Here is a 19,736-nt window from a genome sequence, read left to right as displayed (position 1 = left end):
GGTCATTCTCATAACACTCTTTACTTGGTGGAATGTCCCCACAATATCAATATGTGCTTTCCAGAGCTGCATTTGGCTCAGTATTTTTGGCAACTTGTATAGACCAAACACCTAGTAAATACTTAAGAAATACTAGTCCTAGTTAATATTTGGAGGATCAAATTATCCACATAAAAATCTTTAAAATAAAAATCAAACTTAGCAATGATATCACCAACTGTGGATTACTGGTTGATGCTACATATTTTAGATTAGCATCTTCACAATACTAATTAAACTCCAAAACCAAAATAGCCATTTTAATGTCAGTAACACTGTTATCACCTTTCAAAAAACACACGGAGGCTTGTAAAATACTGATGCATGTTATGGCTGCTAGATAAAAGATGCTAAATTAGGAATACTTCATGAGTCAAAAAACTAAAGGGTCTAAAAAAGAAAAAAAAAGAACAATAATAGTGGAAATATCGACCATATACTGAGCATGATGTTTCAAGACTATATCTGGTATAGCTTATGGCTTATCACACTTTAATCTTGTAAAAACAGTATTAGATAATTTAACCTCTACTTGATAGATGAAGAAATTGAGTCTTGGAGAAGCTAAATACTTTGCCCAAAATTAGAACTTGGGAAATGGTAATCAGAATTTGAGCGCAGGGCCTCCCTGGTGGCGCAGTGGTTGAGCGCTGGGTTGCGAAGCTGCCTGCAGCCTCTGCAGGCTAGTTTAATCCCTGGCCACTGGGTGAGGGTCCCACATGGCGCACAGACCTCTCCTGCCGCCCCCGCTGCTCCCCTCAGCAGTGCATTTCATCAGACTGTCTGTTCTGCTCTCCACTCTGTCTCTGGTGAATTCTCTCACCCTCCCGTGCTTCTGACTGTACCCAGTACTTGTATAAATAAATCTTTAAAAAAAAAAAAAACAGAATTTGAGCGCACATCTGACCATTTTCAGAACCTGTTACTATATTATCAATTTCCAGGAACTTCTACCTTGATAACATATCGTTTCAATTAAGGAATTTGCATACTAGATAAAAATGAGAAGTACCAAAACATAAGCAAGGGGCATGTGAGGACTTTCTATCTGTGAAATGTGGACTTTATTTCTAAAGCCAGCCTCCTTCATCATTACTCCAGATCCAAGTCACACTTGCCCTCTCCTCACCAAGTCATATGACAGACTGTCACCAAATAAATCACCTTAGCACACCATTTCAATTATTGATAAGGTTGGGAGATAAACTAGAGCAAAGTATTGAAGTATCTTGGGAAGTTAGCTAAAAAATTATCTTCCTATTCTAGAGGGTCCTACTACATTGAAGGCTTCTGAGCAGGAAAATGATATATGTACAGCAGGTTATAGAATATAAATCTGCCAGCACTATTAAAATAGACAAGAAAGGCAAGAGAGCAGCTCAGAGGAAATGATGTGTTATAACAAAAAAAATAAGCTAGAGAATTGGCATTAGAGATGGAATGAATGGACAAATATAAAGGGTGAGGTAAATATCAAAATAAGGGGAAGGAAAGCAGAGTGTAAATAAAGATCTAATCTGAGGCTGGGTAAGGATTGTGAATTGCATTGAAAATTTTTCCTACGGTGATAGGAAGATAGCTAATTGCTCTGTCTACAAATAACTGGAGTCAGGACCCAGGAAGCAGGAAGACAGGTGGGTCAATGAGTACCAGTTGAAAGAGTAAGAGTGACTGAAATTTCTAGGGAAGTAAAGGTCAAGAAGGAGTCAAGGATGAATCTTGAGGACAAAGCCTTGCAGCATAACTCCATTCAGAAGACTCAGTCATTTAGTCAATAAATGTCTATTGAGCTCTAACTATAAGCCAGGCACTGATCAGGGTCCTGGAGATAGAGCAGTAAGCAAAGTCTGAGACCTCCTGTAGCTCGCAATAGAGGCTGAGAAGGAGCACCCAAAGAGACAGAGAGAAAACTGGGACACTGTAATAAGTTCAACAGAAGTTTTAAAAAGGAATTTGTGGTTAACCACATCAATCTGTCATCTATCCTTTCTATCAGAAACTATCAAAACAATAAAACTATGCATGTTCAAGGTATACCACTGCGGAAAATATCATTTCTAGAGCCCATATTTGGACTATTAGAAAAGCCATCAACGGGTTAAAAGTTTCTGAGAATAAAAAGTGGTTCTCTGAAACCTCTTTAGGATAGATAACAAAGGTCCATAAAGGCATTGTCTTTGGCCACTCAGTGGCACCAAAAGGGATGGGACACTAGTCAAAAGAGGAGAAAACAGAAAGAATGAAGAAATTCAAAATGTGGCTTGTCTCAAGCAGTTTTTAAAGAAGAATATGTACAGTTTAAGATGAATTTAATCCATATGTTCCAGATTCCTTCACATTCTACATCGGCACATAAGAGCTCTTTGAGGTCCAGAGATCTTGCCAGTTATTTTTATGAGACTTGTTAAGCCATATTATTTCCAAATTGGAAGCTGTGTTTTACCCAGAATAAGCAAGCTCATATACCAGCAACCTAAACTTTGGTCAATGAAGAAAAGACAAAAACTTCAATAAACATGTGCAATATAAAAATTATTTCCTCTCTTGATTTACGTAGTCAACATGTAAGGGGACATGAATCAGTTAAGTACAAAACCAGACTATAAAGCTATACACAGGGACAGAGGGTAGAGAATGGCCAGAGAAAACACACTTGATAGTGGGACCTGGGAAGAAATCAGAGTAAATGATTTTTAAGAAATATGAGAAAAAAGTTATGTTAGCCAACACTCAGCCCAGAAATCATTTCATCCACAAAAGCCAGAGAGAGCTATAATGACCTTCCCATCACAACAGTTCAGAAAAGGAGGTATTTTGTAATAAGAATTTTACAAAGTAAGTTTTCCTGAAAAAAGATTCTGCCTGTAGCATTTTCATAGATTTGTGCAATAGCGAATAAAAACAGAAATCATTGGAGAAATAGAAATACAAGAAGAAATCTTTACTATATAGATTGAGCTTGAGCAATTTCATTCATAAGGATTAAAAACTGTGAAATCAGTATTGAGAATCTGCCAAGCAGCTTCTGTTTCTCCATTGAAACTGAAAACAGAAACAAATTGATGCAATTGCAAGATTGACTCAGCCATCTACAGCACAAGTGTGGCAAGAGGCGTCGGTGACGTATTATTATTCTGCATTATAATTTATATCATTTCCTTTAGAACCATTCCCTTTCTATAGGACACTAAAGGTACTCATATTTTTCACTGATCATTTCTGAGATTTTTTTGGTTTACAAGGAAGAAACGGTTATCATTTTTAATAGTCCACTACCATGGATGGAGGATGGGCTCTGGAAAATGGAGGACCGACTATTTGTCAAAATGCGCACCCAATATTAGAGAGCTAGGACACAGTCTAATGTTTAGCATAAGAGAGGGGAAAGGCTAAGCTGGAGGAAACCTCTTCATTAATAAAAACAGAAAGACTTAAGGAAAAAAAAACATATCTTTAATACTATATGAGTCACCTCCTGTGCACAAATCAGTATGGCCTCATGATTCTATTTTACACACAACATGCCAACAAAATAAAATGGGAAAGGATGCAAAAAATAAAGTCAAACTATGCAGACACTAGAACTAGGACCATCTGATTTGTATCTCTCTCCCCATCATTTGGTCCTGACCATCCCCTGCCCTGATAGGAAACAGGCAGGGGAATACCAAAAGTAAGCAACATAACCAAAGAGATTTGTCTCCATGGAGAATGCCACAATTCATATCAATGACAATGAATCCATGCCCATGACATAATCTGCAATATTGGCTGTGATAGGGCTTAACACAGTTCCTGACACAACATAATGACTCAATGGAGGTGAAAGAATGAATGAGTCAAGAAAGTAATCAGTCTGAGTGACTGATGAGAGGCAATTCTCATCTAATTCTCCACAAAGAATTAGATCTAAAGATGCAACAGAGCAAGGACAATAAAAGGAGCATCCACAGTCTTCCATTCAACATGTGGTCAATGAGAAACATTAGCATCATCTAGGAGCTTATTAGATACAGAGAAACTCGGCTTTACCCCAGGTCCCTGAATCTGAATTTTTAATGAGGTTCCCAAGTGATTGGTAGGCCAATTAAAATTAGAGAAACACTGATGCAGACTACAAGATAAGAGGGCCTTCACCATCCCAGTAAAGAGATTGGTTAGTAACCCTGGACCACCCTATAGTGATGATGCCTCTATATTATTTACTTGTCACTGTGAAAAGTAATTCTGACTGCCATATCAGAGGTCCTTTTGTCTCCATAAATGTCCATAGGAAATAAGTTATTTGGATACTGTTGTTAGATAATATAGACAGTTTTTCCCCATTATGTTGAACTCAAAATGCATTTGCCATAGGAAAACAGTAGCCTAGGAAAAAAATTAGTATCGCCAGATACTTTGCTTACATTTAATAGTACTAACAATGATAATTAAAGCAATAAGAAGTAGCAGGCATTGAGGACTTACCAGTACAATTCTCTTGGTTCACACAATTCCTCCTCTTAAGACCACTGACTTAGATTTTCTTCTTGCCCTCATTTAATCCTTCAACATTGCAACATGGAAAATGTTATATCCTTGTTGTTGTTACAGATATAAAAGGAGACAGCAAATAAATCATAAGTGGTTCTTGCATTCAAACCTAGACCTCCCTGTCTCCAATACCTGTACTCTTCACATTACACTCTGTGCCCTCCCCTCCCCAGTCACCAAAGTGTATGCAAAGATATGCACCCGTTAAGTGACATTACCTAGAAAAGGCCTCTTATACATGGATGGGTGACTGCCAAAGCAGCAACCCCAAATTCTCTGAAACCAGACTCATCCGAGGCTATGGTTATTTTCCCTGTCAGTGTACAAAGTGACAGGGAGAGAAGCCACACTGCAGTGATTGTGCCTCAAGGTGACAGAGGCAGAAAGTGGGTGGTGCACACTCCTTCCGGGTAAGGGCTATGGGTCACTATCAGCACATGGGGCACCTACCCACTCTCTCTGGGCACTCTTAACACAATAGGTAGCAGGTCCTGACTCTCCCTCCCTGGAGTTTGTGCTCAGTTCTTTGTCTGACTAAATCTAACTTGTATGATTTCTAAGGATGAGTGTTCTTTTAGCTTCTTCCTTAGTCCCAGGCCACTAGCTCAGATCCTGGAAGTGCAGTGGAACAACAAAGCTGCTTGTGGGATCCTGGGGGAATCAAAGGGGAAAAGTCTTGCGAGAGACTACACAAAATGGCCTCATTCCATATTCCTTAACTTCTCTGTTTTCCTGTTGCCCTGCCTGTGAAATAGGACCTATTTTACCTTAGCTGAGAGGAGTGCTAGGTATATCAATCAGAGTAAAGCCCAGTAAGTACTAAAAGAGGAAATTCTTTTTATCCAAAAATGGTTGTCTTATATTCTTTATGTCAGTCACTGATTGCTCAGGAAACCTAAATCACTCGGAAAAGGAGTCATGCAAACTGCAGCCTGAGCTCCTGACTCAGACACTTCTGCAAGCTGGCACCAAAGCCCTTTGTATAATCATAGAGCCAGTAAAAATTTTAGCCAAGAAAATGAGTATGTACTGCTTCTCTGGGACTGCTGTAACAAAAAAAAAATACAAGCTAGGTGGTTTTACACAACAAAAATGTACTCTCCCACAGATCTGGAGTCCAGAAATGAAGGTGCTGTCAGAGTTGTTACCATTGAAACCAGAGGATAATTCTTGTCTCTTTCTATCTTGCTGGATTGCAGATGATCTTTGACATACCATGGCTTACAACCACATCACACCAAATTCTGCCTCCCATAACACAAGACACTCTCCAGTGTATCTGTCTTCCCACAGCCATCCTCTTATTAGGACACCAGTCATACTGGATTAGGAACTGATCTACAGGAGTAAGAGTACATCTCACCTTAAGTACCCTTGCCGTAGTCTCTCTCCAAAGAAGGCCACATTCTAAGGTGCTGGGAGTTAGGACTTTAATATATGTATTTTGGAGGACACAGATATTCAGTACTATTCAACAGAACAGTTACACTATTGCAAATGCCAAACCAGACCCCAAGCACATTCCCTCACATGAGTCATAGTCCTCAGATTCGTTTGAGTTCATACAGACTCACTAGTTACTCCCTAGCCCAATGAAGGAGTAGGAAAAGTTCAGATTCTGGAGTCAGCACAATCTACATTCTAATGCCAGATTTGACATTTTACCTACCAGGGTCAACTCAGTTCACGTCTCATCCTTAAAACGTGGATAGTGATAGAGTCAACAGCTAAGCTTTGGAAACAACCCAAATGCCCAAAGATAGATGACTGGATCAAGAAGATTGGTACAAATACACCATGGAATATTACTCAGCATTCAAAAAAGATAAACACATGCAATTTGCAGCAACGTGGATGGAGCTGGAAGGGATCATGCTTAGCAAAATAAGCCAGAAAGAAAAAGAAAAATACTGGATGGTCTCACTCATAGTAGGAATCTAGAAAACTTAAATAAGGGTCCAGGAAAAAGAATAACTATAAGAAAGAAAATATCAAAATCAACAAACAACTATGAACCAGAGACACTCTTTGGGGGGTGGGGGAGCTGGGAAAGGAGGGCTTGGGGTCAAAATAAGGGGGTTGTAATTGTATGGGGAATATAAAAAATGAAATTTGAAAAAAATAAAAAAATAAAAGCTTAAAAAATTTAGTGATAAATTGCAGAAAACAATGTAGTTGTCCATTGATATTCCCTTGGACCTTCCACCTGCTGGTATCTGCACATTTTTGTCTAAAGATTTTTCTGTCCACAGGTGCTACTCTGCTCATCCATGGTAGGAAAAGCACTGGAGAATTAGCATACCCCAGAGTAAAAGTAACTAGTGCATAAAATGCCCCAGCTGCCTCACTTCCTGGTAGGGACAACTCCAAGACACTTGTTCCACAGACTCCCAGAGTAGCCCAGCAAGATTAGGCCCCAGTTTTCTAGTGTTAATCTCCTTGATAACACACTCTTAATTGCCTCCCTCCCCACAACCCCTCAAGTCCCTTCACCAAACAGTGGTCGCTATAAACTACTTGCATTTGAAGCTTGATCTTAGGGTCTCTTCTAGGAAAACCAACTAAGACGATATCATTTGCTTTAGAGATTTATGTTGAGGGTAAGAAATTACATAGGTAAAGGACTCGGTATGAAAAAGTTACCCAATAAATGTTGGCTATTAAAATAAATAATTTCCATTTAAGTGGGATTATAATATTTATGAAAGACAATGATGCAGCAAGCTTTGCTGGCTGCTAGAAATATGCTCTTTGTTTGTTCATCCACAAATGTAGTTAAACTCCTTTACAACAAGGTTTAAAGTGAACTTTCCTCCAGAGAAGAATAAGAAAATGAGAGGAAGGGGAAGAGAAGACAAAGAAAGGAGATGAAAAGTCAAAGGAGTGGAAGGAAGGAAAGAAAAAGGAAAATAAAGAAAAATAATTTTCTTCTTTCTTATTCATATTCTGAATCCACCACTTACTAAGAGTGTGCTTTGGACAAGTTTCTCAAACTAATATAAACTACTATGAAAAGTTCTAAGTGTGGGGCTGTGACTCTATGGGAAAGGTTCAGTATTCCTCTCAGTATTTTCATCAAACTTGTTCAAGGTCATGCAGGTATTATGGGACGGAGCCAGCAGTTGAAGCCAGGAAATGTGAATCTAAAGCTCACACGTTTAACCACTACATTATACTCCTTCCCTCATATGAAGCGCATTTAATCACCCAGCTGGGACCTGCATTTAAATCATTCAAACATGAAATTTTTAAGGAATAAGATGCCTTTGCATTGAATTTAATGTACTTTCTGAGGTTTCTATAGCAACAAAAATCTAAAATCACCTCTGGTGGCATTACTTACAAAAGAAAAGAGCCGTTCCTGCTGACCCTTTATCAAAGAATTTGTTTCTTCAGGACAGGTCTAGTCACACGGAAGAAAACTGTGAGATGGAGTCAACTCTCCACTTGATGGTCTGAGTTCTACATTAACACAATCAACAAATATTTTTGAATGCTTATTACGTGCTAGACCAAAGACATCAAAATACTGTTGTTCCTTTCTCAAGGAACTTACAATCCAGGAGGGAAAAAAAAGATGTATTACAAATGCCAAGCCATCACATGACCTTATTAGTGATAGATGAGGACCCAACTCAATGCAATGCAAACAAATAAAGGTAAAAACCATAATTCACTGGAGAATCAAAGAAATTATCCCAACAAGATAAAAATGGAGTGGCTGTTGTATGGAGGGCAAACCAATCATTCCTAAACACCTTATTGTTATTCCCTCTTTCCCTAGCTCATATTTCCCATTCCTTGGATCATTTCCCAAAGAAAATACCTGCACTCAAAAACTTGTCTCAGAGTCTGCCTTTAAGACAACATCATTCATACTGATCATTCAGTTCCTTGGGAACATAGCTTATCGTTAACTCAAGTTGATGAACTCTTCAGGCTCTGTTAGAAAACTTCACTACCATTACAGGATTTAGAATAAAACTCTCCAGCAGAGTGAACCAATACTGATCCTTGATCATTTCCCTTCTTGCAGGGGCTAACCCTGGCTTCATTTTGAATGTTAGCGACCAAGTGGAATCACCTACAATAGTGAAGTTCAAGAGCACTTCTACATTCCTGAGTGTCCTCTATGAGGAACGATGAGACACATTTTGTCAGCTTCATAGACTGGTTACAGGTCACTGTGATCCCTCTCTGCTATTATTCCAGGATGGACAGGGCCGTCATTAGGAATTGCTCACCACACCTTCTTGCAGCCCATATAGTGTTGGATGCTTGGGAACTGTTGTACCAATCACTGCTCATAATGTTAGGAAAGGCTTTGCTTCTTGTGAGTGAGGAAAATAAATTTCTATTGGGTTCATAAGATTCACAGTGTTGATTATGTCTTCTTCACATTTGGTATCAAATACCAAGCTCATCTACAGTCAAAACCCCCTGACTCTTAGTAATTCAGCTTGTATTCCACAAATTTCCTATTTTTCTTCCTCTTATTTTTCTGTTCTCTTCATCTGAATCTTTATTTCTATTTCATTTATTACAAATGACCTTATCAAATACCTAAAAATCCTTGTGGAATTCAATCAACAAATGCTTTGAGAACCTTAGAAGCCAACACTATATTCAGCAAGAGAACCAGGGCAATGAACAAGAAAGACATGGTCCCAGCACCACAGAAGTTATTTTCAGAGAATATGAAGTGGAATATAAGTACACAGATTTATTCGGTGGTAAGAGATTTTGTGAAACAGAATTTGTCCACCAAACAGATACCCTTTGTTCTAATAGAAAATTTTAAAATCTTATTACATTTTCATTTTTATCTTTGTTATTATCTCATTTTATTGTTGTTTTATCATCATCATCATCATCATCATCATCAAGAGTTAAATGTTCAATTCCAACACATCATCTCAGGAGGCTAGTAAATTACCTATTAATTTTTTTCCAAATCGTTTCTGATATTTTTCTGGTTTGTATGATTTGATCTTGTACTCCATTGAAAATTATTTTCTGGAAGAATAAAAATCTATGATGACTTGAAATTTCAGCTGCTACATTGTATGGGATTTTCTTGACAAAACAAACCAATTTAGCTTAGTAACAAGTTCTGATAAGCTGTAAACCACATTACCAATGCATTAATGCTAAGTGGCAAGGCAAGCAGAAATAAGATTGTGGCATTTCCTTGCCTTCTAATACTTGCAAAGTAAGTACCTCTTTAAGAGAACAATTAATTCAACTCTGGAATCTTGATTCAACTCAAATGATCAGAGAAAGAATCATTAGAATAGTGAAAATCCTCAAAAACAATGCCTTAGAAGGAACTGATAAAATAACAGGGGAAATTTAACTCACAGATGAGAACACTCACTGGAGAAATCTAGCTTTAAATATCAGAAGATGTTACAGATTTACTATACAAGATCTCAATGAAAATTTCCACTATGACCAAGGAAGAACTTTCTAATAGTTGAGTGTCATGGACTCATACAAACCTGTGTATTGTTGCTCCCTATAACCTCAACTGTCTCCTATGCTGCCTCAACGTTCCCTGCAACAAGGAAACCACTGTTTTATTTTCCTTTCAAAGCTGATTTGAGAAGTAATGAGTGTCTCATCATTGAAAGTAATCAAGTCAAACTTGGACACACAATTGGTGGGATGTTATTGACAACAGTCATATCTTTGACCCAGTATCTTTCAAATCTGAATCTGAAAATTTCAAATCTCTGGAATCTGAAAATGAATGTCAAGTGCAGAGAAACAAGTTCCTCCCAAGATTCTCAGTCTTTGATTAGAGCAACACGTGTTGCCTCTCTTCTCACACTCTGCAGAAGCCTTCCCAATATTTTTAAGTACATTCCTCTCACCCCCTATTCCAACACATTTCTCACTCGAGGTGGAACAGATGCTGGGGTAACGCTGGCTAAAAATAAAAGCAAGAGAAGGAAAAAAAAAACTATTTTACAATAAATATCTCAGCAAAAAATTTATATACTGAATGGATTCAGCAGCAAAAGAGCAGCTGCTGCCTCTTTTGCAGTTCTTCCTTCTTTCACTTTTATAACCTGATTAATATGCCAATCAGATTTTTGTAGTGAGGAGCAAAGGACATTGACCTCATACCATGGGTAAAATGTGTCTTATCTGAATAAGGAAGGAAGTGTTTTTGTGAATTGGTGCCTGTTCTTGTTTTTATCTCCACTTGCATTGAGAATCCGGGCTGAAAAGAGAACCAAAAAGCTTTGCCATCTGCCATCCTTCTGAACCTTGAAGTAGTATACTGGTGTTCTCACCCTTGCTCTAGACGGCATTATCACAAGACCTCCACTGCACTAGAGGGCAGTGATACCCCCTGAAGGTGTCCCAAAACCTGCATCACTGGAATGGATCTTGATACCCTCGTGCTTTCTCCAGTCATTCAAACCAGACTGATATATAAGAAAAGTTAGCCCCGAGTGACCAGAAAGATTTCTGAACATTAATAAGCAAGGCCACCAGTATGGGGCCTTTGGGCATTCACACCCAAAATTAAGCACCGTGAGGTATGAGGCACTCTGAGAAATATAAAGATTAATGAATTGTGGCACCTACTCTTGAGAAGCTAATAATGTAGAGGAGATGATGTTATATACAAACTCAGTGAAATAAGGAAAATGAAAAGTGGTATGGGACATACAAGTACAGCACAAAAAATGAACAGTTCAGAGCTCCTAGGGTTTGGGGTAACCATAATTCCATTTAGTGAGAGAGAGGAGAGATACCTTAAAAAGAGGGATGGTGCATTCTGGAAGCAGCTGCCATTGGGTCAGCTCTTGGAAAGCGAATAAGATTTGAATATGTGAAGATAGAAGGAAAGTGGGGGTAAAGTGTAGAGAGGGATGAATCAAATGAAGAAGATATCCTGAACAGAGACAAGGGTTGGGGGGAGCACAGTACATATACTCTGATACGTAAGTAAACCGATTTAACTAAAGCATAGTGCAGAGGACAGAACATGGAGGAAAGGGAGAATGGAACACTACATCCCACATTTGCTTGACACTACCTTATTAGCCACCTAAAGCTACTCATTGCTATATATCTTTCCAACTCTGCCCAAAACAAACAAACAAACAAACAAACAAGTTGTGTGTCTGAAGTTCCAGACTGTATGTAGACTCTGCAACATGCTGCCCTATTTAAACCCTTGATACAAAGAATCCACCATGTAAAGTACATATGGCAAAATGTTGACAATCGTGGGATTTAGGTGGCGGGTCTATGCATGTTCATTACACTCCTCATCCAGTTATTTTAATATAAAAAGGTTTTAATAAAACATTTAAGAATCATTTTTAATAATTAAATCCTGAGTCACTGGGGACTCATCACCTCATTTTCAGCAGTGTCCAGCCAGGTTATCCCAAGCCTGAATGTCATGTCTACACCATGCCCAGGACCAAGCTGTGCTCAGATCAGGGGTCGCTGGGATCTTTGGTCACGTCTCTGTGATTCCCATGGTGCAAATGTAGAGCTAATAGGCAACAAAATATAATCATGTGTGGGAAGTGAAAAGAGCAGAGCAGTTTGCCATTTGTTCATTTTCACAAGTTGTAGGCGCTTTCAGTGGCAAAAATATTCATGGGGTTAAGAATCAGCTTGTTTGGTAAACTGCAATTAGCATGAACTGGGTCTTCTCAGCTTCTGGAAAAGAGATAAATATAGATGTCGATATTTTCTGTGGGAAGACAGAGCCTAGAGCTTCTATTTTAGAATCTCAGAAAAAAATGCCTTTATAAGGGGCATCCCAGCCAGGATGAAGGCCTGGGTTCCAGACTCACTGTGCAGACAGTGGGGAAATGCTGCTTACTTTGATCTGTTCAGTCAAGAGTCCAAGGCCCAGGAGTGTGCCCTTGACAATCCCTGAAGGATGTCTGTTCGAGAGGTACATAGCAGAGAGGTAAAACACACATTCTTGGAGCCAGCCAACCAGGTCTGAACCCTGCTCTGCAGCTCACCAGCTGTGTAATTCTAGTTGAGCCTCAGTTTCCTCATCTGTAAAATGGAAATGTGCTCTGGCAAAGTCAGCAGTATATGTATGTTAGTTGTTAGTCTTTCATCTTTCGAAAAGTAAAAGGGGGGAAGGGCCTTCCTGGTGGCGCAGGCAGTTGAGCACAGCACTGTGAAGCTGTCCAAAGGCTCTGCAGCACGGGTTCAATTCCTGGCTGGCCAGGGAGATACCCACATGGCATGGCAGACCTCTCCTGTCTCACCTGCTGCTCCCCTCAGCAGTGTATTTCTGTCATTCTGCCTGTTCTGTTCCCCACTCTGTCTCTGGTGAATCCTCTCACCCTCCCGCACATCTGGCCTGTATCCTGGTTCTTGTATAAAACAAAATAAAAATCTTAAAAAAAAAAAGTAAAAAGTAAAAGGGAAGTGAATGTTAATATACTATGAACTAAAGTACAAACCATACTTAAATTTCACCAATTTTCTACTACTGTTAACTTTTTTAAAAAGATTTGTTTATTTGTGCATATAAGAGCTGGGATACAGGCCAGAGATGTAAGTGGGTGAGAGGATTCACCAGAGACAGAGCAGGGAACAGAACAGGCAGACTGACTGAAATACACTGCTGAGGGGAGCAGCAGGTGAGAAAGGAGAGGTCTTCACCATGTGGGTTGTTCCCTAGCTGGCTGGGGATCAAACTCATGCTGCAGAGGCCTCAGATTGCTTCATAGTGTGGTGCTTAACCTCTTGCACCACAAGGGAGGCCCTGTTACCTTTTTTTTTTTTTTTCATCCAGGATAATATCCAGGATCCTACCTTGTATTAAATCATCATTTCCCCTTAGGTTCTTCTGATCTGGAGCAGTTTCTCAGTCTCTGACTTTCATAATCTTGGCATATTGAAAGAGGATCGGCCAGTCATTTTGCACAATGTCCCTCAGTGTGGATTTGTTTTTTGATGAATGAATTCAGATTATGTATTTTGGCCAGTATCTTGCAAACTACTTCAACTTTTGGGCATGGAATATGTTGTGCCCTTCTCAGCACATCACATCAGGAAGTATGAGACTTCAATATGTCTTATTGCTAGAGATGTTAATATTTAGCACTATGTTAAGATTATGTCTGCCAGGTTTCTCCATTTGGGAAGCTGCTAGTTTTCCCTGTGCAATTATTAAGTATCTTAAGGGAAATCCTTTGTGACTACACAGACGTGCTGCTTCTCACGACACTTTTGCATCATCTTTTAACATCAATCTTTTAACATCAATCAGTGATTCATGTTTTCCACAAATGTCAATGTGCTGTTTTTCTAATAGTGATCTATACCCATCATTCCTATTTGTATAAATTAGAATTCTACTTTAAGAAGGAATTGTCCTTTCTCTCTTATTTATTCAATTATATGTATGTCCTTGTGTATATATATATATATATATATACATATATACAAATATATATACATATGTACATATGTGTACACACACATATGTCTCATGGGCTACTTATTTTATCATAGGGGTTAAAATCCACTATTTTATTTATTCATTGATGCTGCTCAAATGATCCAAGTTTTGGGCTTTAGGAAGTAGTTCAAGTTGGGCCCTGTCTTCTATAATTGGATTATGGTTAGGTCAGATGTTAACATTAGGAGAAACAAGAGTGAAGGTTACCCAGGAACTCTCTGTACTGGTTTTTGTGACTTTTCTGTAAGTCTAAAAGTGCTTCAAAATAAAAATGGTTCACAAGTTAAAAAGGACTTGAAGGAAGCATGAGGATAGCTGCTGAAGCTCTAGTCATGTCCTATTTTTCTCTGAGTGCTGCCCGCACAGGTATATTCAGCTTGTGAATTTAAAAATCACCAAGTGATTTTAATTTTATCTTTATTAAAATTAGTCTTTTTCCTGGTCCCTTTTTTAGGTTTTCTAAATTCCTGCCATGAGTGAGACCATCCGTTATTTTTCTTTTTCTCTCTGGTTTATTTCACTGAGCATGATTCCTTCCAGCTCCATCCATGTTGCTGCAAATTGCATGAGATTATCTTTTTGATAGCTGAGTAATATTCCATTGTGTATATGTACCACATCTTCTTTTTTTTTTAATAAATTTTATTGTTATATTCCCCATACAATTGCAGCCCCCCCAATCTGACCCCAATCCCTCCCCTCCCGCCCCCGCCCCCCTAAAAGTGTCTCTGGTTCATAGTTTTTTGTTGATTTTGATTTTCACTTTCTTATAGTTATTCATTTTCCTGGTCCCTTATTTAAGTTTTCTAGATTCCTGCTATGAGTGAGACCATCCGGTATTTTTCTTTTTCTTTTTGGCTTATTTCACTGAGCATGATCCCTTCCAGTGCCATCCATGTTGCTGCAAATTGCATGTGTTTATCTTTTTTGAATGCTGAGTAATATTCCATGGTATATATGTACCACATCTTCTTGATCCAGTCATCTATTTTGGGGCATTTGGGTTGTTTCCATAGCTTAGCTATTGTAAATAGTGCTGTGATAAACAGGGGTGCAGGTAGCCTTTTGAATTAATGTTTCTGTGTCCTGTAAACCAGAGACACACTATGGGGTGGGGGGAGGAGGGAATAGGATCAAAACAAGGGTGGTGGGAATTGTATGGGGACTATAACCAATATGAAAATGTATACATTGTGAAAAAATTAAAAAGGATGTAAAAAATGCATAAAATTTAAAAATAATAAGAAAAAAAGAAAAGTCACCAAGTAATACATTTGATTGCACATATTTTTCTGTATACTTGTTTTGCTTTTGCAAAAAGTTTTTAGAAGGATGTACTAGAGTTTTAAAACATTATTGAAGGAGAATTTAGCTGTAAAATATGTACAGAAAATAATATGCAGGCATTCCTACAGAAGATCCCATTGTTAAGTTCCAAAACACTGGAGAAATCCTCAACCAGGAGCAGCTAACACAGTGTTTCCATCTGGGTCTTGTTCAGATCTCTTCCTTTGCTGTTACTGTGTTTTCTTGTCATTGTCTGAGTCATTGGCACTTAACAAGGTGGTCCATCTTGGGTTCCATTCACTGTTCACTTCCTTAGACCAGAGTTGAACTACTGTCAGGTCTCAGTCTCTATCTAGACCTCCCTGATGTTCCATCTTTGGACTATACAACGGTCCACTTTGCACTGTATTATTTTCAGAGAATTTGCATTGGTGACTCTAATTATTGACATCATTTATTGATCATTTCAATTATTTGCACAATCACCTATATTACCACAGTTCTTCACATATGTTTCTACCAAAACATGCATTATATTATTTCTGTAGATTTATAAAAACCATCAAAAGAAGGGAAGCTTGTTTCCCTATAGCTGTTGCCACGATCAGGGGCTCTCCTTGGATTGCCAGGTTTCATCAAGGTGGGCAAATGACAAGAGGAAGGAAAGGATGTTAACAGGATGGAGGTCACAACTTTTAAATGCAATGTTGAAAATGACATATTATAACTTTCCTTATGTTCTACTGAGTAAGAGCAGGTCACCAAAACAAGCTCATACTCAACAAGTGGGACACAAGGCATGAACACTAGGAAGTAAAACTCATTGAGCCCCCTCCGAAAATGCATACCACAAATGAGAGGTGATTAAGTTATGGTAGCTTAGAATTTTTTTCTAGAAATTGCGTATTGCTGTTTCTTCATTTGTATTGGCACCTATGTGCACCCAAATATAACTTATTGTTTACTGCTGACTGAAGTAGATAAGACATGTTTTGACAGTTCAAGATGATTGCAGGCCATATAATAAATTTCTCAAAAATTGTTTCTGTGAAGTCCCTTCTTGTTACAATATTGTCTTTCAACAGCCCATGTTTTATCTATTCATTATTAATAATCATGTCAAGAAAGATAATAACATAACAGGTATAACTCAAATTCCAAATCTGTTGGGTTCATATACCTCTCTGCTTTTCTGTGCCCTCACTCTTAGTTGAGGGTCATTTTCCCCATTCTGCTCTCACCAAATCACAAATACAGATAAAATGGAATCCCGATATAAACACAAAACAGACATTTTTGAAGGTGTGCATTTATACTTGTAAAGATGATATTTGTCTGAGAATAGAGATGAAAAGGCAGAGGAGTGACCAAAACAGGAGAGGAAGGTGTGAGGCAGTTAAATATCAGAGAGAAGGACCTATCTACTGAGGAGCAGGGGATATTCAGCACTGATTTCTTTTCAAGTATGGACAGGCCAGGGTCCACCATCCAAGATATTTGTAAGCTCCCTGAGTAGACGGTAGCCTCTATTCTACCTTAGACAACTTGTGTACGAGAATGGCTTGAAGGAAAGTCTGGCAACCCCAACAAAGTGGAAGCTAACCAAACCAGTTAAGGATTAACACCCATGAGCTGAGGAAGCAGTGGAAGCACTACCTGTTTTTGTAATTATAACAGCACCAGTAGTAGTGACTATCATTTTCCAAGGATTTTCTTACCGGTATTATTTGGATACAATCATTTCTTCCTCCTAGAATGTGGGGTCAATGGCCTTCCTCCATCATGTAGCTCTGCCATCTGAAACACCGAGGCTAGCTGGGTAGGAGAAAGGAGAGAGAAAGAAAGCATATTGGTTTTTAATGGCCATGACCATAAGGAATCCCCATTAGTTCTGCTTACATTATACTGACTGGAATAAGTCAGATAGTTAGAACCTATGCACAAGAGGGATGCTGACTCTAGGGAGGATGTGGGTCCTTGCTGAGCACTAACCCATCATCCTATATGATTCTTGGGACACCCCTGAGGCTCTGGGAATATAAACAACATATCAAGATCATACATAAATGAGTGATTCTATCCCTATTACTTTTGTATGTCGTGCATTTATAGCGCATTCTCTTTTATTCATATTCCTTTGCCTCCGTCTTGCTAATCTCAATTTTTCAGAAAACCAAAATGCTGGTCAACACCACAGGTAATGTCATTCTTCCCTAAGCTCACACGTGGAGTTGTTAGAAACCACTCTTGTGAACCCAAAGGAAGTCATATTATAGTCTAAATATGGCACTATTCATTTGTGATAGTAAAGGGTATTCAAAGCTGAAGACCCCAGTCTGTGTGAGAAATAAAAATATCCAAGTTTCAAAAGGAAGGAAATATTTTTTTCCATTAAAAAAATGTTAAAACATTTTCCTGGTCTATCAGTCACAATGACATGGGCTTTAATTATTCAAAAAGAAATTTTATTTCTGGAATCAAAGATTTGGATCTTTCTTCACTAGGTAAGAGTTTTGAAACATCCACTTTGTTGAGTCCTCTGTAAGATTTTTCTCTGATCTTATTAGAATTTCACATTTCAGGAGATAAATTGGTGCCCTTGCTTCAGAATAGGAAGCCTCTTTCAATCTATTTTCCAGAAAGACCATTCTAAACCACAAATCAGATCACATCACTCATCTACTTAAATATCTCCTTGGCTTCCTTGCTGTATACTTTCGGTTGACTACTTAATCGCCATTCTCTCCCACTCTTCCTGGCTAACCAAACCCAGCCTTTGACAGATCGGGTGTGTATAGGAAAAACACATCCCTCCCAAATTTTATATGATTCAAAATGCCCTGTGTCAATCATTTCCAATCCCAATGCTTACCTTCCAGCCTCTCTGCAGTCAGCTATAGGGGAGGAATGTGTGACATAGTGGATCAGTAAGATGTCAAGGGAAGTCATATGGAAAATTTCCAGGAATTTTGGTCCAAATTCAAAAATGAGAGCTTTCAGGTTCTACTCCTTCTACTTTCTCCCTACTTTCTACATGGTTTTGTAGGAGGTGATATTTAAACATTTTGTAACCTGGAACAGAACTGCTAGCTGATTAGCAAGCCTATCTCCTCTTCTTTCTAGGCTAATCAATGCTCTTCATTTCTTATCTTCCCTCATAGTTATGTATAACTTAGTGCTAGGCAGTAGAACATGAGGCAAAATATTGTACAACACTACAGGACTAGCACCTCCATGGTCTTTCCCTGTGCAGTTGGATACAAATCAGTGCACTGGTTATAGAAGGTAGACTGGAGTTTCTGATGAATATGAAAAACATTTGAATAAAAGCCAGCTGTTTATGAAGAAAATCTGCTTTGGATTCTACAGAAAGAAGATACAAATCTTTGTTGTATTAAGCCACTCAGAGTTGGGGAGTTGTTTATTCCAGCAGCTACCATTATGTTAACTATATTGACCCTGAGGCAAAAAAGCCTAAAGACATAAAGTCAACATGAGGAGGGTGCAAGAAAAAAGCCAGGAAGATTCAGAGACTTTGAAGACTTGTTGAGATTTTGCACCAAACTGGAATGACCTCTAGACTTCAGAGAGAATGAAATGTCTTTATTCCATAAGTCATCGTCATTTGGTTAGTCTATTACTTGTAACCTAAAACATTCCTAATTGATAAACTGTAGGATCTAAAAGAAATAAAAATTATGGTTCTTTATCAAGCTGACCCATGTCTACCCTTTCAACCTTGCCTTCAGCCACTATCTTCATATCATGAGCCCTTATCCCATGCCATTCTGAACTCAAACCTGACTCCTGGTTTCCATGGGCCAACATGCTTGTCTGGTATTGCATATGTTCATCCGTCTCCAAGACTATTTTTCCTTCTCTCTTGTTAAAGGCTTCCTTAAGTTCTCAACTCAAATGGCACCTCTTCCTATATTTTCCCAACTTTAGCATGCAGAATGAATATGTCCCGTCAACTATGTTTCATAAAGTCTTGTAAGAACCTCTAGCCTAAGCTTAGTAGCTCATTGACCTGCCAGTTTACTTGCCCGCCTCCCTCACCAGACCAAAAGGGCTAAGGCTATAATTCTTTTACTTTTGCTTACCCAGCACCTAGCACAGTACTCATGGAGGATTCCTGATAAATACTTACTGAATTGAAAGAAATCATCAAATGCTGGTTATTTGACTTTTTCCAGGATCAACAGGATCTTTTAAAATTAACCTGCCCACCCCCCTCATTTCATAGGTGAGGAAAAAATAATATGAAACCCTGGTATGACCCAGAAATTAGTGTCAGAAACGGTGAAGAACATAAACCTTCTGATTTTCAGGTCACTAAGAACGTTTTCCATTTCTATTTCTAGGCTGAAGCTATTTTTTAGTTTGACCACTTTATTCAACTCTGGTGACATGA

The sequence above is a fragment of the Talpa europaea genome, assembly GCF_964194135.1.
Source record: "Talpa europaea genome assembly, chromosome: 7".
In the NCBI taxonomy this organism is placed as follows: domain Eukaryota; kingdom Metazoa; phylum Chordata; class Mammalia; order Eulipotyphla; family Talpidae; genus Talpa; species Talpa europaea.
Note: the sequence above shows the minus strand (reverse complement) of the source record.